The following is a 17,390-nucleotide window of genomic DNA, read 5'->3' as shown; positions in this document are numbered from 1 at the left end:
AAATGTTTCTCTTTGCATAGTTGGGAAGGGCCCGTAAGTAAGCATTTCATTGTTAGTCTACACCTGTTGTTTACAAAGCATGTGACAAATACAACTTGATTTGATTTGTGTTGTTTGCTTTTGAGACGGAGGTTGGTGGTTAAAGGAAAGGGCCCTATAAAAGGAGCACACGTAAACCAAACATGCATCCCAAATGGCACCCTATTCCATATTTAGTACACTACTTTTGATGAGGATCCATATGGTGCCATTTGGGATGCAGACCAAGAGAATCTGCTGCAAGATGGAGCGGTATGCGAACCTCAAGTGTGACCAAATGGTCGGAGGTTGGTCCCTGGTTCAATCCCTTTATTGAAGAGACTAGAGAGACGTTCACAATCACAAGCTCAATGGCCTTTCTCACCCTTTTGTGTTCAGTGACATGGTCGGGCTATTCAAACTTTATGTTGTTTACATGTTTAGATATTGTTCTACCAGAGTGGGCGACACCACAACTGTACATCTGAACTGTTTTTGGGGCAATGAGTTCTAGATGATAAGTGTCTAATGAAAAAGGCCTTCAGTGTAGAGAAATAGCTACGTTTTATGTCTGTTAACCTTCAAAGAAGTATGTCAACATCTACCTATCTCGCACAGATACACTCAAGAGGAATCATTTAAACAAAACTGGGGCTTTTTGTCCTAAGTATCAACATTGTGCAGTTATTTGGGAGTGGGGAGGTGCGACTGCAAAGCGAACGAGTGAGAGGGTTGGTTTACATTTTGTTTTCAAGGACAAACAGTGCAACAACACGGCCCATTGGTGGCTTTTGGCGGAGCTAATGCGATTATCCTCGTCGCGCGCCTCCGTCTCCCAGACCTCTCCACTTAAGATGCTTTGGAGGACTGGCGAGGGACCGTGTGTCGTTTCACACAGCAACGAGTAGAGTACATCTTACATTCCTGGGTAACAAAACCACACAATGTAATCTTAATGCTTACACAACGCCTCTTTTGCGCTTGCTACCCAGTAGATAAGGGGCAAATAAAGCGGCGGGCCACAATGGAAACCTCCGGCATTCCTCCAGCGTTCCCCACTCCCCCAGCCCTCTGCTTATTTATTTATTTATTTTGCTCTGTATTGGTTTTAGTAGAACTTGTGTACCACGCTAGAGCTAAGAGCGACCCAAAAGTCCCCAAGTCAGTCCTTTTCCCATGGTGGAGTGGTTATGTTACATGGTACTTGGTTGCTCTCGCTCTCGCTTTTACTCTTGACTCGATTCATCTCCCCCCACGATGCCACAGAGTCTTTGTTTGTTCTATACACTTTCTGCACTCCTTGAAAAGATGCTCGTTCAGCTATTTCGTTCCAAGCAGAACCCAACAATTGCAAACTGATCTCCAGATAAACACTACAGCAGCCAAAAAAAATACAATACATTAACATTTTCCAAAACTTGAGCCATCATTTGTCCCTAATTCCTCAACAAGTATGTGGGCCCTTGAAATGTTTGTCCATCTTGATTTGAATGCCACAATAATGCTTATTATACAATTATTATAAATCTCTGTCTCTCTTTCTTTGAGTCTCTGTAAAATTAGGTTAAGTGACCGCATGGAACTCAAAGCGGAGGAAAGAGTGAGGGTCGTATTGTCAATGGGCCTCTCATCTTTAGCAAAGGCAGCCCCAGCCTATAAAGTCACAATTCACACAACGCTTTGGAAGACACCACAAAAACTAAAACCACAGTACCTACTGCACACATCCCTCCTGTGCTTTGCTTTGTATATATGTATGAGTGTGTTTTTCACTATAGGTTTTTCATCCTGTGTCAAAGAGAGATTGAGAGATGCTCTGTACTGTATTTGAGAGTGTGAGCCTTTCCGTGCGCGAGTGTATATACACCACATGGAATGTGTGCCTTTCCATCTACAAGTGTGTGTGCTCAGCATCAAGAGGAGAGGGGACCCCAGGGATTGCATGAGGGGAAGCAGAGGAATTCCTTTGCTGATGAAAAACTCACAAACACTAATACATACACACACACACACACTCCGTAGTGAGTAGGATCAAGCAGAGGGATGGTAGGGGGGCTGTAGAGGGACCAGGTAAGGCTTTGAGAGAGGGTCTCCTTGCATGTCCCTGGGGACCAGATAATTCCCTCCCCCTTTACAGGAGGCCTTTTCTCCATGTCTCCACATACAACTACTCACATTCATAAAGATCTTGAGATGTCTAATAAAGTATGTCCACATACAGTACAACTCCCATTCATATCTTTATACTGTATTATTCTCTAATGCAACGTCTCCATACAACCTCCTATCATATCATTAGACTTGTAGACTTGCATTGAGCAGGCAATGGCATCCTTCCCAAGATAATGTACTTTACTTACATAGTGGACATACTGTATGGTCAAATCATACAGCTGGACACACTGGGTACATCCCAAATGGCACCCTATTCCATTTGTAGTGCACTACTACTTTTGACCAGGGCCAATAGGGCTCTGGTCAAAAGTAGTAGTGCACTACAAAGGGAATATGGTGCCATGGGTCCTGGTCAAATGTAGTGCACTACAAATGGAATAGGGTGCCATTTGGGACGCAGCCTGAGTCAGTTCAAGTGGAGTGATGGAGGTGTTGGTCCAATGTCCCCCAGACAGTGTCTGTCTGTTGTTACGAGGCTGAGCCGCAAGTTACTGTGGCCCCTCTCTAATTTCTACACTCTAATCCCCATGTTCCCTCTGGGCTCTCCTACTCTCCCTCTGTCTCAGTCTATTTTCCCTCCATCTGTCCATCGCTCTCTTTCTCTTTTCTCTATCGCTTGAATTTTCCTTTCCCTCCCTCCCTCCCTCCCTCTCTCTCTGTCCTTTCTACCTTTCTTTCTCTCGTTTCCCTCTCTCTTGCTCTCACCCATCTCTCTCGCTGACTCCGCTCTTTCCTTCCTCTGTGTCAGTAGTATAAACGGTACAACAGACCAGAGTGAGTGGAGGAGAGGAGGGTAGTGAATTATGTGATTAATGACAAAGCAGGGCCTCTGCAGGGCCCGTGGTGGAACAACATCCAGGGGGCAGCGTGATAATAATACAGCACAATAATCAACCCATGAAGCAGACAATCCGCAAGCCAAAGCAGGCAGTAAAGGGCCCTATTAGGTAGGCCCCATCAGGACGGCTAAGTGAGAAATTAGCCCTCGCTGAGCTCCGCAACGATTCATCAAGTCGCTAACCCCCGATGCCCCCCTCAAGAAGTCATAATGTTTACTTAAAGACTCGCCGCCATGCCCCGGCAGCGCACTTTATTGGCTCTTATTAATTCTCCGTCCGGGCCCTCACGGCCTCGCCATTTAAAGCGTATTAGAGGGAGGATGATTGAGCGAGATGAAGTCACACTGGTGTTTGGCTCTCTGGCGATAAAGAGAGGATGAAAGGGAGGGGGGAGGGAGGTAGGGAGGGCTAAAATAAAGGAATGCCATCACATTGCAAAATGCAGTTGTCCTGGAATAAGAACCTTGCACAATGGAATGTGAGGGAGGGATAGAGGAAGATGGAGAGGATGAACAGATGGAGGAAGAGAAAAAGGAGGAAAGACATGACTTTAATACCTCATTTCCTGTCTGAGAGGTGGGCTCACATCCAAAGGGTTACTGAGTCATACATTCCACACTACAGACAACACCCAATTCTGATGATGATGTTTTATCATCTGTTCTCCTTTTATCAGTTGGACCCACTGAGACTGGGGCTGGGTCCCAAATGGCACTCTATTCCCTTTTTAGTGCACTACTGTCACGACTTCCTCCGAAGCTGCCTCCTCTCCTGGTTCGGGCTCGCTTCGGCGTTCGTCGTCACCGGCCTTCTAGCCACTGCCGCTCCTCATCTCATCATTCCATTTGTTTAGTCTTGTTTATTACACACACCTGGTTCATATCCCCTCATTAGTATGTGTATAAGTGTTCCCTCTGCCCCCCTTGTCCTTGTGGGTGATTGTTTATTGTGAGGAGAAGTAGCTCGGTTGAGCTCAGAGTATTTTCTATTGCCGGGGTATATTTTCCCCGTGTGCCTGTTTTGTTCCAGTGCGCCTGTTTTGCGCACTGGACTGGTTGACGCTATTCTTCGTAACGCTGTATCCCGGAATAAACTCTGTATTCTGTGATTTACCCTCCTGCGCCTGACTCCTTCAAATCACGCATCACAACTACTTTTGACCAGGGCCCATATTCCTAAGAAATACCTTCAAACAGCCTCAGCCAAGAATGCCTGGTGATTGCTCATGCTATCAGCATGTTATCAGAACTATCATAGTAATTTAACATGGCAGTGATTGACAGGGGAAATATAGGGGGCAGTGGTGTGTATTCATGGATGCCAAGGGAAGCCAGGCTTCCCCAAAAAAAATTGTCATACATTTCCTTAAATTCGCAAGAGGCTGCTGAATGTATCTCACCGGAGAAAGCATCCGAGCGAGCAAAACAGCGCCCCTCTGTCTCTGTATGTGTAGCCCATCTATCTGATGCTGTCTGGTCAAAAAGAGTATGACATTGTTGCAGCACGTAGCATTGAATGCAAGGGAAGCCAGCGAGCATTTGGCCTCCCTTGATAAAAAATCTAATAATAGCCAATCAGCTTAAAATCACCCCTTTCCTAAATTAGCCATGGATGGAGATAGGGATTTGGACTTGTGGTTTTACTTAATTCTCCGTACTGGCCAATGATTATAACGGTGATTCTGATCCAACCATAAATTAATACGTTGTGCCCCTGGCCTGAGAGGATGGAAGTTCAATATGTAGCTAGATGTGGTATGCTAATATTAACTATCGGGCCTGGGGTATCGTTGCCCATGAAAGGAAGTTAGGCTAGTGAGCAAGTATTTTAGCCAGATAGCCTAGCACAACAAAAACTAAAAGCGTGTATGACAGAGTCATAGACCGTTTAGGCAACATGAAAGAGGAGGATGACATTTGCGTTTCTCTACAAGTAGGGCGAGCCAACATGTTTTTCTACTTGCACGCACACACACACAGAAATCAGTACCATGGACAGGCACATCATATTTAGCTTACGTTGACTAGACTAAATATTTTTTGCGACTTGCGGTAACTCTCCGTGGTTCTAAATCAATAGTTGCTTAGTCCAAAACTGTTGGAAACATTACCTTGCTTGACCATGCTGTAGGTCATGTAACTGTTTGTTACATGCAGTATGCTTTATGGACTTCACAGGACAGAGGTTGCTCTCTGGTTTTGTGATGAAACAAAGGTGTGGTTGAATTTCTTCTTACTGTCTCGGCCTTAGGCCTATATATCACGGTGGCAAGACATATGAACTAGCAGGTTATAGAGCAAACAATGCAATTATCACAATACATGGGTTGTAATATGGATAATTTTTTTCTGGATTGGCTTCCCCGGTGATTTTACCCAAGCACCGCTACTGATAGGGGGAGGGATGTTGGGAAAGTGGGCCTAGTTCATTTGGTGCGGACGGAACTGAAAGAGTTCACTTAATGAGGCAGCTAAGTAACTGCTCTTAAACCATGCAACGCTATGAATCACACGTATAAAACAAACGCCATTACCACATGACATTTAATTCGTAATTACTCGCCCTTGTTTGCTTGTTCCGAATCGCTTGTTCCTATTACCCACAATGCTGAGCAAGTTAAAAGCGAACGGTTTCTTTATTCTGTCATTTTAATGTTTCTGTTTGCGCTCGACCAAGTTCCATTCAGTAGATACTGTAGATACACAGCCAAGACCATCGGCGCCATCGACCACTGACTTCAGCTAGAGGTGAAGACACTTCAATGAAGACTCTACTGTACTGTACTGTATAAGGAGTAGGGTTGAGGAAGTGTTAGATCAAAGAAAGTAGAGAGACAGAGGGAGTCCCAGTCAGACTCCCAAGCAGCTCCGCTCAGCCAGCTCCCCCATGGCTGACATGTCTCCCAACAGCACAGCTAGGTTGGTAGGGAGACAACACTTCACTCTCACTTTCATTAAAGCCCCCCCATCAGGGCCTGCTAGCTCATACTGTACATACACACACACACACACACATAGGGATTGGCACACCCCAACGTGCCCGCATCCCTCCCACGGCGTCAGTAAGGTGCACCTATACTCACACACACACACAGTCACATGTCCCAGAGCTCGGCATATAGGTCTACTGAGGTTGTACTTTATGTTTTAAAACCCACACAAGTGAATATCTTTGGAGTGAAGAGTGACTTTGAAGTTGAAATGCCACAGTCTTTTACTGCAAGTCCGGTGAAAAAAATATGCATCCTCTTCAAACCCGTACTCCTATGAGATATGCAATAACATCCACATTACTTATCATAAAACTCACAGCATTTCCAAGTGTGTAACAAAAACTTCCCCCAAAACTCAAAGGGGACATACAGACTGCTCCAAAATGGCTCCCAAAAGAAAAGGCCACAAATAAACATGGGGAAGAAGCCTTGTTATTACAATGGCAGCCCCCTCGGGCCCTGGAGCAGTCGTCAGTCAGGAAGCTAACCAACATCTGGCTGTGTTTACGCCTTTCAGTTGTTTGTGTCGCCGCCTCAAATAAATTCTGGGGTCCATAAAGCCATCGCTTAGGACGCCTCTTAAACAAACACTCTCCATGCTTACTTACTACTTGCTTAACGCTCACTTAACAGGATACAAAAACGTGCGTTTCTTGTCTGCCTATTGGACAGGTACAGGTAGTCCCTCCCTGTTTTATTCTATTTGGTGCACAATGAACACGACCCAGGGCTCCAGTTAACATGCTAACACACAAATAAAAGCGCTGAGGAGGAGGCCTTAATTGGCGAGTTAGATGGGTGCCTGGGGTTAATTGGGAAACATGGTGAGCAGCTGGCACCGTGCTGGAGGTTGAGACAGGGATAATAAGTTCACCCTTTGCAGGAGAGACAGTCAGTGATGAATCAGATCAGAGGAACGGTATTCTGTAATCATCCCCCTCTCTTTTTCTCTCGTTTTTCTCTCGTTCTCTCTCTTTTCTGACAGGAAGAGACGTTCTGGCTCGCAGCTATACAATCTGGCACCTATCACACAGGACTGGTTGGCAGTCACGGGAGAGGGCTCTCCCGCGTTCACATACACACTCAAGCTAATCACTCACAAGCACAATAACTCTTACCTCTAGGACATGAACCAACTCTATCAGTTACATTTTCGATGTATGTAAATGTTTTCCACAATGTATGTGTAAATGGCTTATTAGGCTGTGTTAGAGGGAGAAATGGGAAACTAGATCAGTGCTCTGCTCATATCTACTGAGCTGAACCATATTCACATCCCAGCTTGTTTCAATAAAGGCAACATTAACATATACCATCTCAAACGCACTAAACCTTCCACCCGGACTCAGTATAAATACACACTAACCTCTACTGGATTACAGTGTAATGTGATGGTCAGTATAACTTTGTGAATTTCTCTGAAGTTTCGAAATTGTGCTTGTCACTACAACTAGAATTCCACTAAATAATAAAACCCATAGAGGAACTATTGGACCAACAGTTGTTTGTTCTCCTACTTGTGAGCCCATTAAAAAAAATCTGAATATGAAAAACACAAGCCCATATAAAGTGTGTAAGAGTAGAAAGAGTGTTGATCTAGGATCAGTTACCCCTGATCTTATTCATTATGATCTAAATGGCTAAACTGATCCTAGGTCAGCATTCCTACTCTGAGACTCAGTACAGTAGCAGAGGGACTGTTTGGGGTTGAAGGTTGCACAGGTAGAGTCATAGGCAGTAATGGAATGAGACAGGGAACTACAGAGCCACACAACAGCCAAGCTTTATAAATAATTCCAAAAGCTAACAGGATCCCTTGTATGTGTGGTGTGACTGCTGACTCCCCTCGAGACACACACACACACACACACACACACCAAAGATACCGCCTACCACCTCGCATGCCTCCTTCATCAGGTAGAATAAGTAATATCATGCCATCCCTTGGTTCTGGTTAGGACTGACCAGTTAGGAACCACTCATTTTAGAAAACCTAAGATAATATAAAAAGACAGGAAAAAACTTATTCTAGCGTTGAATTTTTAACCCAGTTTTGGAGAAATACACACTCTCTCGCTCTCTCTCACACACACACACACAAACACAAACCCTCATGATGCAGGGCGGCAAAGCAGCACACCGGAGACCTGTCTTGTAAATCTCTTTGTGAAAGCAGCTTTGGGGGGTAGACAGGGGCTTACATACTGAGCCTAGAGGTAGAGCTGTAGACTCCACACTCTCTCTCTCTCCTTCTTCCACACTCTCTCTTTCTCAAACACATAGACCCACACTTTTCTTTTCTCCCTTTGCTTTCTCTCTTTTTCACACACTCTCCCTCACTCAAGCGTTGGTTGGTCCCACAACCCCGCAGGCTCCACTAGCACCGCAGTGACTAATGTCCTGCCTTAGCTCAGACAATGAGTTTGGGACGGAGCCGGGAAAGTGTTGGGGAGGGAAAAAAAACAGCCGTGCACCTTTGACAAATGGAACCCGTCGCACTTCCCTGCTCACTAAGGGAGGCTTTACAATGTCGCGTGACACTCTCAACGTCCTCTGAGGCCCGGCTGGGACCTGAGGAGCAGCAAGGTTTATGGGAAAGGGGAACATAATTCATTCTTTGGGAAGTCCAGCCCTGGCTTTTTTTTCTTCATGAATAAGATATATTTCCAAAGCATGTCGACCTCTCTTAATAAAAACACCAGTCAGGCCTGGAATAGCCAAAGACGGTTTAGGGGCTCATATACACGTTTATATTTTTGTTGCTCTATACATTTTTGAGGCCCACTTTTATTCCTCAGGCCAAGCCTGTCGCACAAATCCCACAAAAATGTAAGAAAGAAATCAATAAATATCCGAACGAGCAATGTAAGAGTCTGGAATATAAATGTATAAGATGGTGTGTATAAACAGTATGGACAGTATATGAATAGAAAGGTGTGTACAGCTGTAGTTATATAGGATGAGCCTTGACTAGAATACATTATATACATATAAAGTCGGTAAAACAGTATGTAAACATTATTAAAGTGACCGGTGTTCAATGACTATGTACATAGGGCAACAGTCTCTACGGTGCAGGGTAGGGGCCCGCCCTGAGGTTTCCTCTGGCAGGTAGGGGAGTCCCGATGACAGACCATCATTACAAATGACCCCCCCTCTCTTTTCAAGGAACTAAAAACTCCTGGATCCCCCCCACCTCCACCTCCCACTCCCTCCTCCTCCCCGCCCCCTTCCACCCTGCAAGGAACTGGGCTTTGTCTAAAAAATAAGCAAAGGAGAGGAATACCTTCCGTCAACCCACTCCGCCCTTCCAACCCCTGTTCCTTCTCACTACCTGCGGAGTATTGTTAAAACACAGCCCCTCTCTCTCCTTCTCTCTATCTCTCTCTCTGATTAGTCTTCAAATGACGTCCTGACAAAAGAGGCCTTCTTTCAGGTCAGGCAAGAAATTTGCCTCCGATAGTAGTGTCCCCCTTTTGAGAAGAGGGGGAATGGGGATCGCAATCCCTGCAACATAGGATGGAAGTGAAGGAGAATGAAAAGGGGGATTAGAGGCACACATACACAAAGAGACCAGGAAGAGGAGGAGGAGGAGGTGACAGATCATTGTTCACAGTGAGCCATCATCTGTCCACTGGCCACTGGCTCCCTGGACGAGGAGGGAGAGCAGGCCCCCTTAGAGATGCCACAACTAGCTCCCATCAAGCCCATGACACAATGCCACATAACAATAACAGACCCGACCCCGGGAATTCGGGAACTGCATCCCCACTGTCCGAGCTCTCAGAATCTCAACTTTACACAGCCCCGCCACACCACAAGCAAATGGGCCTGCAGCTCACTTCACCTCTTGCTGCCATACTCACACCACAGCCGCAAAGACGCTTTTACGGCGGCTCATGGGAAACAGAGGAGGAGACGAACGCCATCAAGTGACGTCGTCACCCAGGCGCGACCTGCTTCTGTTTGTACTCGAGTGTGTGAGAAAAGAAAACGCAGGCGCTCACTGACACGCTCTGTGGTTCACAGTCCTTTCATCCAGGACTACTAGCTCGCATTCACTCCTGTATTCATCTTCATTTTTTTTTCAGACTAAATTCTCTCTCTCTGGGTGGTTGACCAGGCTAATTGGTAGGTCCAGTCTGAGTGAGGCCAAAGCCCTGGGAAACAAAGCATCACTCTGACTCTCAGCCTCTGGCTTCTTTTCCCATTTCTTATTTGCTGAAGAATAAATACTGGCTACTCTGCTTGCACGCTCCTGTGTGTGTGTCTGTGTGTGTGTGTGTGTCTGTGTGTGTGTCTGTGTGTGTGTTTGTGTGTCTGTGTTTAAAATATGTCTATGATGGGGATATTTTATGCAGAGGCTCTGCGTATGGTGTGGATATATCTAAATGGATGTGTGTGTATATGCATGTCACTACACTATGCATCTCTCTCGCACCCCGCTGTGAGCGGCAGGTAGCCTAGTGGTTAGAGCGCTGGGCCAGTACCCGAAAGGCCGCAAGTTGGAATCCCCGAGCCAACAAGATGAAAATGTGCCCTTGAGCAAGGCACTTAACCCTAATTGCTCCAGGGTCCCCATTGATCATGTCAGACACTGGCCGTGACCCCACTCTCCGAGGGTGTCTCAGGGAGAGATGGGATATGCAAAATACACATTTCCAATTCACAGATGCGTGTTAATACACACTTGTACATGTGTGAATTAGGTCAAATATAAGCACCCACCAAATTATTATTATCAGATCACCCACCCCCTCACTGTGGAAAGACGTGCCCAGTGAAAGGTGCCTTAAGTGGGGCTCCTTGAAGCAGGGAGTGGGGGTGAATGGGGTCCTGCTCTACGACGCTGCTGGTGGAGGTGGAGGGGTGCAGGAACACATAGCATATTAAATCGGCCGGCAGAGGACGGGTACGTCCATGCAGAGAGCTAGGAGAGCCAGATCTGAGGCATGCCCTGAAGGGATGGCTGGGCCTGGGGATTAGGAGGGCCAAGGAGAAGCCCCTCATGCTGCGCCCTCCCGCCTGCCCCCTTCTTCTCGCCGCTCACACGCAAATGCATCCAGACACTTTGATGTAGGCTACACTCTGCGGCACACTGCCCCGGCCCCAACTTTTTACAAGGAGGTGAAGGAGCCACTCACATGTCACATACACACCTCCGTCTCTTGTCTTGCTGCCTTCTCTCTCTCTTCTCTCTCTTTCTCTCTCTTTCTCTCTCTCTCTTTCTCTTTCTTTTCCCCACTGTAACTTTTCCATTTGATGTCAATATATCAAAGTTCAGAATCATCAAAGTGAGGGATTCCTATTGGGGGCAATCTATTCATGTAGCGGATATATTCACAGGGCAGCGATGGCGAAACAAATCACTTAGGGGAAAGATTCCAAACTTTGATTGGGTAGCCATTGTGATAGTGTGTTTATTTATTTCTGCCAAAAGCCTTGGTACATGTTACCTTAATTAAAATCAACTTCCCCTACATTAACCTCATAGAACAATACACTTGGTACCTCTGAGTGTGCCTTTATTGAGTTCCATTACCACAACAACAGACGTCATTAGGGCCTCATGCATACACACCTGATAACAGGTATTCTTCCTCTAGGATGTAAAAAGGCCTAAGGACAGAGGCCTCCTTTAAGTGCCTGACTAGAATAGTGGATTTGAGAGGCCCTTGACTTAAGGGTAATAATATTTCATCTTTATGCATTAACATCTCCTTGTGTGACAGGCCTTATTTTGGGCAGGTTGGAAAGGTCAGGAGTGCACTGCCTGGTGTTTCGCAGCTATGCATAATTGAATGTAAAGGTTTGCTAATATGGAGATAAAGGGCTGCTCTGCTATCAGACGGGCTGAGGAGGAATAAGGAGGGAAGGATAGGGGTTATCCGTGACTTTCCTTCCCTATCCGTGGGACTGTGCGTTACAGATTGTTCCCTTCACCAGACGGGCATTGATTCATCTCAGCCGGTGGAAAAAAAAAAAAAAAAGCTTCTTCATTGTGCCTTTTTTAAACATTATGTGTATTTATCACTGTTACTGAATCATTTATGACATGCAGTCGTTGTTTTGTAAAATTGCACCTGTTCAAGCGAAGCTGCAGCCCCTAGCTGAGCTCCGTTCTGTTCTGGAGATGTAAAACAGTAAGGCCATACATATTTATATTACTGAGTGTGTTCATCAGATATCATTCATATTTAATATGATTAAATCATAAAATATCTCCAGCTCCATACACATATAGGCAGGTACTCAGAGCCAATCTGTGATTATTTCAGAGCATTGTTTTCTCGTGGAAAATATCAGCCATTCATTAAGGCTAAATAGAGCTCAAATTAATATAATTAAGTTTAATGTTGCTTTGGTGATCATTAAATCTGGGGGTAAGCAATCACACATTCTTCATGAAAAATGCACTCTGTCATAGAGCTTTCTGTCGACCATCAATCACTACAATTTTGATAAATAAAACTTAATCACAAAATACCAGAAATATATAAATTCTAGTTTGTTTTTTAAGTCCATTGCATCCTCTCTAAATAAAATAACAGATGATAGTTTTAGAATGCAGGTAGGCTTTATATAATTGAGGTATAACGCTTGGATTTTTGCGAGCCAAAAACTTTGTTTCTCTTGATTAAAATACATATCTGAAAGGCAAAAATGCATTAATAAAAAATGACATTTCGTTTCATGGCTAGATAAGGATAACAATACACCATATTACTGTACCAAACACTAGTTTTGATTAGGAACAATAATCTATTGAGATATTGAGAATTAGGCTAAAACAGAGGTTTATGGCTTCCTTGATGTTCATACTCAAACCAAATATTATTTCATAAAACATAGTTGGGGGGTTCCCTAGATCAATTAAATGATTAAATACTGAGCATATGATTTCAAAAAATAAGTGCATAAAGGTTTGGGCTCACGCAAACAAAATGATGCGTAAAAACCAAAATTATGCGTCAAAAAGATCACTAAATTTAGTGGGTTATAGGCCTATGTTCTTGTTATTTTTCTTTCCTTCTTAAGGCAGCACAAGAGAGATCTCATATGGGCCTAAAACTGGCCAGTCCAGATGACCATGTTCTTAACACGAGGTAAAAAAACTTTCATCTGCACAAACTCTTAAACTGTTAATGCTAGATCACAAGGCAGTTACTGTAGATCTCCGTTAATCATTTGCCAAGTGTCAAAGAAGGTTTGTCTGAGCCGTCACCGCACCGCTGAACGCCTCGAACCCTTGTTGTTTGTATGGCGGCGTGAAACCCGAGACACAAACGGTCCAACAGTCACTCACACAGAATCTGACAAGCAGATAAAATCTGGAACAGCTGGTTGGTAGCAGAAGGAAAAGTGTAAAACAAATATCTCCACATGTGGAGGCGTGCTGCCATGATACAGACGCAAAAAAACGAAATGGATTAAAGACAAAAAAATTATAGGCCTAATAATTAGATCTAATTATAAAATCAGGGCAATACAATATTAAGGGAAAGTATCCAAATGTGCCAGTGCGAATATAAGGCCTATCCAAAAGTAGCCTATAGTGTAGTCTATTTAAACTCAGAAATTACATTTTCTATTTAGAACTTTTCTATTTAATTTGATTAAACCTAGTTGCTTTTCTTTTGTCAAACTCGACGGGCCTACAATACTCATTATATAGGTCTGCAGGCCTGTATAATCGTTAAGTTGTGCCTATGGCATTGCATAATAAATGTGGGGCTACATTCATATTTTGATTGTAGAAATAGGGACTTCAGTGGTTGCATTATATTTTTATGTGAATAGGCTACATGGAATTCTGAACAATAGTCCATAAATTATAGTATATAAATCCAGTCATAACTCATATTAGGCCTAATGGATAAGAGACCGAATCGATAACATGGTAAAATCCTGCTGAAATATGATCACATGTCAATATGCATGTCTTATGCGTGTCTTTGGGCAAAAGTCCAATAGTGGAAGTTTTTTGTTTTAGTAGTGGAAGTTCCCAAAGAAGTTTCAGCCCATATCACAATTCTCAACAATGCAATTACTTTTGCATTCAAGTGTATCCAATGCACAAACTTAAAATGTATAAACCTTCCATTAAATAACTTTAAACACACCTTTAAATCAGATTTAGGGGAATAAGAACCATTGTGTTGAATGAACAGAGTGAGAGTGTGTTTCTATCACCTTCTAAGAAACTGCATCAGCAAAGTTTGGAAACTATGCAATGGGTAAACTTGTAACTTTAAAGAAAGTAGAAAACATCCAGCAAAAGACGTAGTGTTAGTAAATATGTTATGCTGTGTCTAAAGTCATTTATGTTGAGCAAGTAATAATATTAGTGAATAGGTTGGGTTTTCATACTATTTTCTGCTTATATATCACCCCCCTCCGATTTATGCACTTCTATGAAATTCCAGTTTATTTTAAACATGATACCTCTGACACTTTTTGAAATAAATGTGTTTTCTCTTCCACCCTTTCAAAGCCAGTACATAGCAAAATGTTCAAAGGAAACAGTTAATCATGACTCGTCGTGTTTTTTTGCACTTACGTGTTATTGAACTTTTTTGTCTTCTTGTAAGTGAAGTCTTTTTTCGCTTGTTGCAGATGTGCTTCTCGCGCTCTTGGGTTGCCTATGTGACTTTACGCTGCAACTCCAAACTCCGCTCTGCCAGACTTTCCTTCTTCTCCGCGTCTTTCTCCTTTTCACAGTTTGCTGAACAGAGCGAAAACTGAACTAAAACCGTGAACCGCCCTACATACCTGCCGATAGCATATAGCAAACCTGTATGAATAAGAAAACATGTGTTTTCAAAAACTCGTGGACTGTAGTTATTACATTAAGTATGCTTTTCGAAGAGAAGAGGGCGAAGTGTGGAAATCCAGCTGCTCTTTCCCTCGCCTGACTCCTCCCTCGTATTCTCCCTTCGGATCGGGCTCCCTCGCACTCTACCTCCCTCCCTTTCTATTCTCCCCCCGTACCCCCTCCCTCCCTTTCGCCTCTCTGCTCCGGGCCGCAATTTACTGAGAAGGTGCAGACACCGTTGGAACGAATGAACTGTTGTACATTACCAGTCGCACAAAATTGCAAAGGATTGGCAAATACTCACATAGTTCACTTAGCTGCCTCTACTCCTTAGGATGAAGTTTGTGATTTTTAGTGCCAGTATTGTCTTGTTATTCATAATAGTTTCAACACCAGTGGCCCAGAATCCAGTGGCTATAACAAAACTATTCAATTGCGTTTAGGCCTATTTATTCTTCATTTAAAAAATTATACTGCATTATAAATAAGCAGGATAAGGTGAGCATGGTTTAATTTAGTATGAGTTATTTCATTAATCATACAAAAATCCAATGAATATGAATATCATTCAATCATAAAGTATCTGTTATGAATAATGAATGTTATTTAAACATACATTTTCTGTTTGCATTGACTTGTGGGTTGAATGTTATTTCAATAAGTGTCCTTTCTTCTTCTTTCTGTCTAACCCTGGAGTGTGGGGGGGTCACTGTGTCTCAGCCTATGTTCAGGTGTGATCTACATTTCATTTATTCAGCTCAAGTGAAATTGTTATTTAATATTCCATTCCCATGTTTCAAACTAATTTAAATCTATGTTTGTTTAGCATGACATTCAGATAAGCCTAAAGTAGGCCTATGTTTAACTGGGTCCCTCTTTACATTAGGTAAGTAGAGTGTAATTGCAAAGGTGGAGACCACGACACAGTTCCCCACTACCACAACTTATGGAGTCAAGATTCCCACATTTGGGGAATTCGCATGGGGTCAGCACGGCCGGAGTGCAATGGCCGAGCTTCGTCCTGGGTGAACCTCTTTCGTGACCAAGATGTCTCCCCTGCCAGGTAAATATAGCAACTGCATTTCTGTGGTGTCTCTGCAACATATAGCAATGACAGTGACATGCTCTGTTGTTGTGATACCTAAATAGAATGATCTACTGTAGGTCTAGGTCTAGGTCAAGTTGTCCAGTGGTCTACGGATGCGTCCCAAATGGCACCCTATTTCTTTTATAGGGCACTACTTTTGACCAGGACCCATAGGGAATAGGGTGCTATTTGGGACAACGGGACCTCTTGACATGGTTACGTAGCGGCCTACATACAACAGTTTTACCAGTCTGCAATTACACATTCAACCTGAAAAACAGCCAATTGACATAGGTCACTTGCTCTGGGTTTTCCCCATATAAACTCCCATTCACGTATGAAGGGGAATTACGTGACGTGTCTAGCTTCTTTTGATAGGGAAACTGACGATTTATGAGGAGGAAAGTCATGGTCCCCTGGGCCAGCCTTCTGAATGAGACCAAATGGTACGTTAAGGAGGGGAAAGCTTTCCTGTAGGGTTAGGTAGGATCAATATACAATCAATATACAGGGAAATTATGTAGTATGAGAGGTCTACAGGGGTCTGTATCAATCAATGAAGATGTGCAAAATCCCCAGTTAATCATTTAAGCAGGATTTGACAGTGTGTGTGTGGTCAAGAGGTCACGTTGTCCGAAATAGCACCCTATTCCCTATGGGTCCTGGTCAAAGGTAGTGCCCTATAAAAGGAATAGGAAAAGGAAGAATTCCCCAAATGTGGGAATCTTGACTCCATAAGTTGTGGTAGTGGGGAACTGCGTCGTGGTCTCCACTAAGAAGAAAGGGAACAAATACAAATTAAATGCAGTTGCGTCAAGCAGGATCATGGTCAAATCAATGTGCCCTGTAATAATTTTTTTCCCATTGTTGTGATTTTTGAAGCATTGGTATCCACTGTATCGCATAGAGAGAGTGACACCTCTGTCTTTACCTACATAGATCATTATGACTAGGTAATATTGATAAATTACTTTCTTGATCAACAATCAGTGTGTCATATGTTCTGATCTCTACTGTATGTATGCTGTCATGGATAGCCTGTGCCTCCACAACATTTTCCTTGGAATCAAATAGAGCAATAATGGACAATTAATTCTGTCTTCATCAACATTTGGCATAGATATTCAGTTTAATGAAAGCTTGATGGAGGGAGGTACACATGTATATCTATGTAAACATAGATTGTACAGACTAAACTTTCCTCTGGGGAAAATGAAGTTAGATCTCTATTCAATCTGCATCACGGAAATTCAGCTTTACAGCATGATTGGAATTTAAAGACAATGTTCCCGCTTTAGCGGAGACTGTATTCATGGTAAACGCTGCTTATGTCGGCTCCATCAAATGACCTTTACATTTCTATTGTGGATTCTGTAACGCTTCATCTTTACAGATAGAATATCCCTTATTCTATTCTACAGAATTATAAGCAGGAAGCATGAAGTGGCCAATCAGTGACAGTGA

The 17,390-nt window shown here is 43.5% G+C and overlaps 1 protein-coding gene and 1 non-coding gene across 2 annotated transcripts in view; both read right to left on the bottom strand.

Moving 5' to 3' along the window:
- LOC121550056 (transcriptional activator GLI3) overlaps positions 1 to 14,941 on the bottom strand; it is a 173,733-nt gene extending 158,792 nt beyond the window's left edge. Inside the window, exon 1 of the mRNA XM_041862164.2 lies at positions 14,585 to 14,941. The gene's annotated coding sequence lies outside the window, so the exon portion shown is untranslated. The remainder of the gene's footprint in view (positions 1 to 14,584) is intronic.
- Positions 14,942 to 15,748: 807 nt separating this feature from the next.
- On the bottom strand, positions 15,749 to 15,910 carry LOC121550144. Its single transcript, XR_005996924.1, has one exon. It is a non-coding gene; the product is annotated as a U1 spliceosomal RNA (small nuclear RNA).
- Positions 15,911 to 17,390: the final 1,480 nt, after the last annotated feature.

Source organism: Coregonus clupeaformis, chromosome 34 (assembly GCF_020615455.1).
Source record: "Coregonus clupeaformis isolate EN_2021a chromosome 34, ASM2061545v1, whole genome shotgun sequence".
Taxonomy (NCBI): Eukaryota; Metazoa; Chordata; class Actinopteri; order Salmoniformes; family Salmonidae; genus Coregonus; species Coregonus clupeaformis.
The sequence above is the reverse complement of the archived record's forward strand: the minus strand, read 5'-3'. Positions and strand labels throughout refer to the sequence as shown.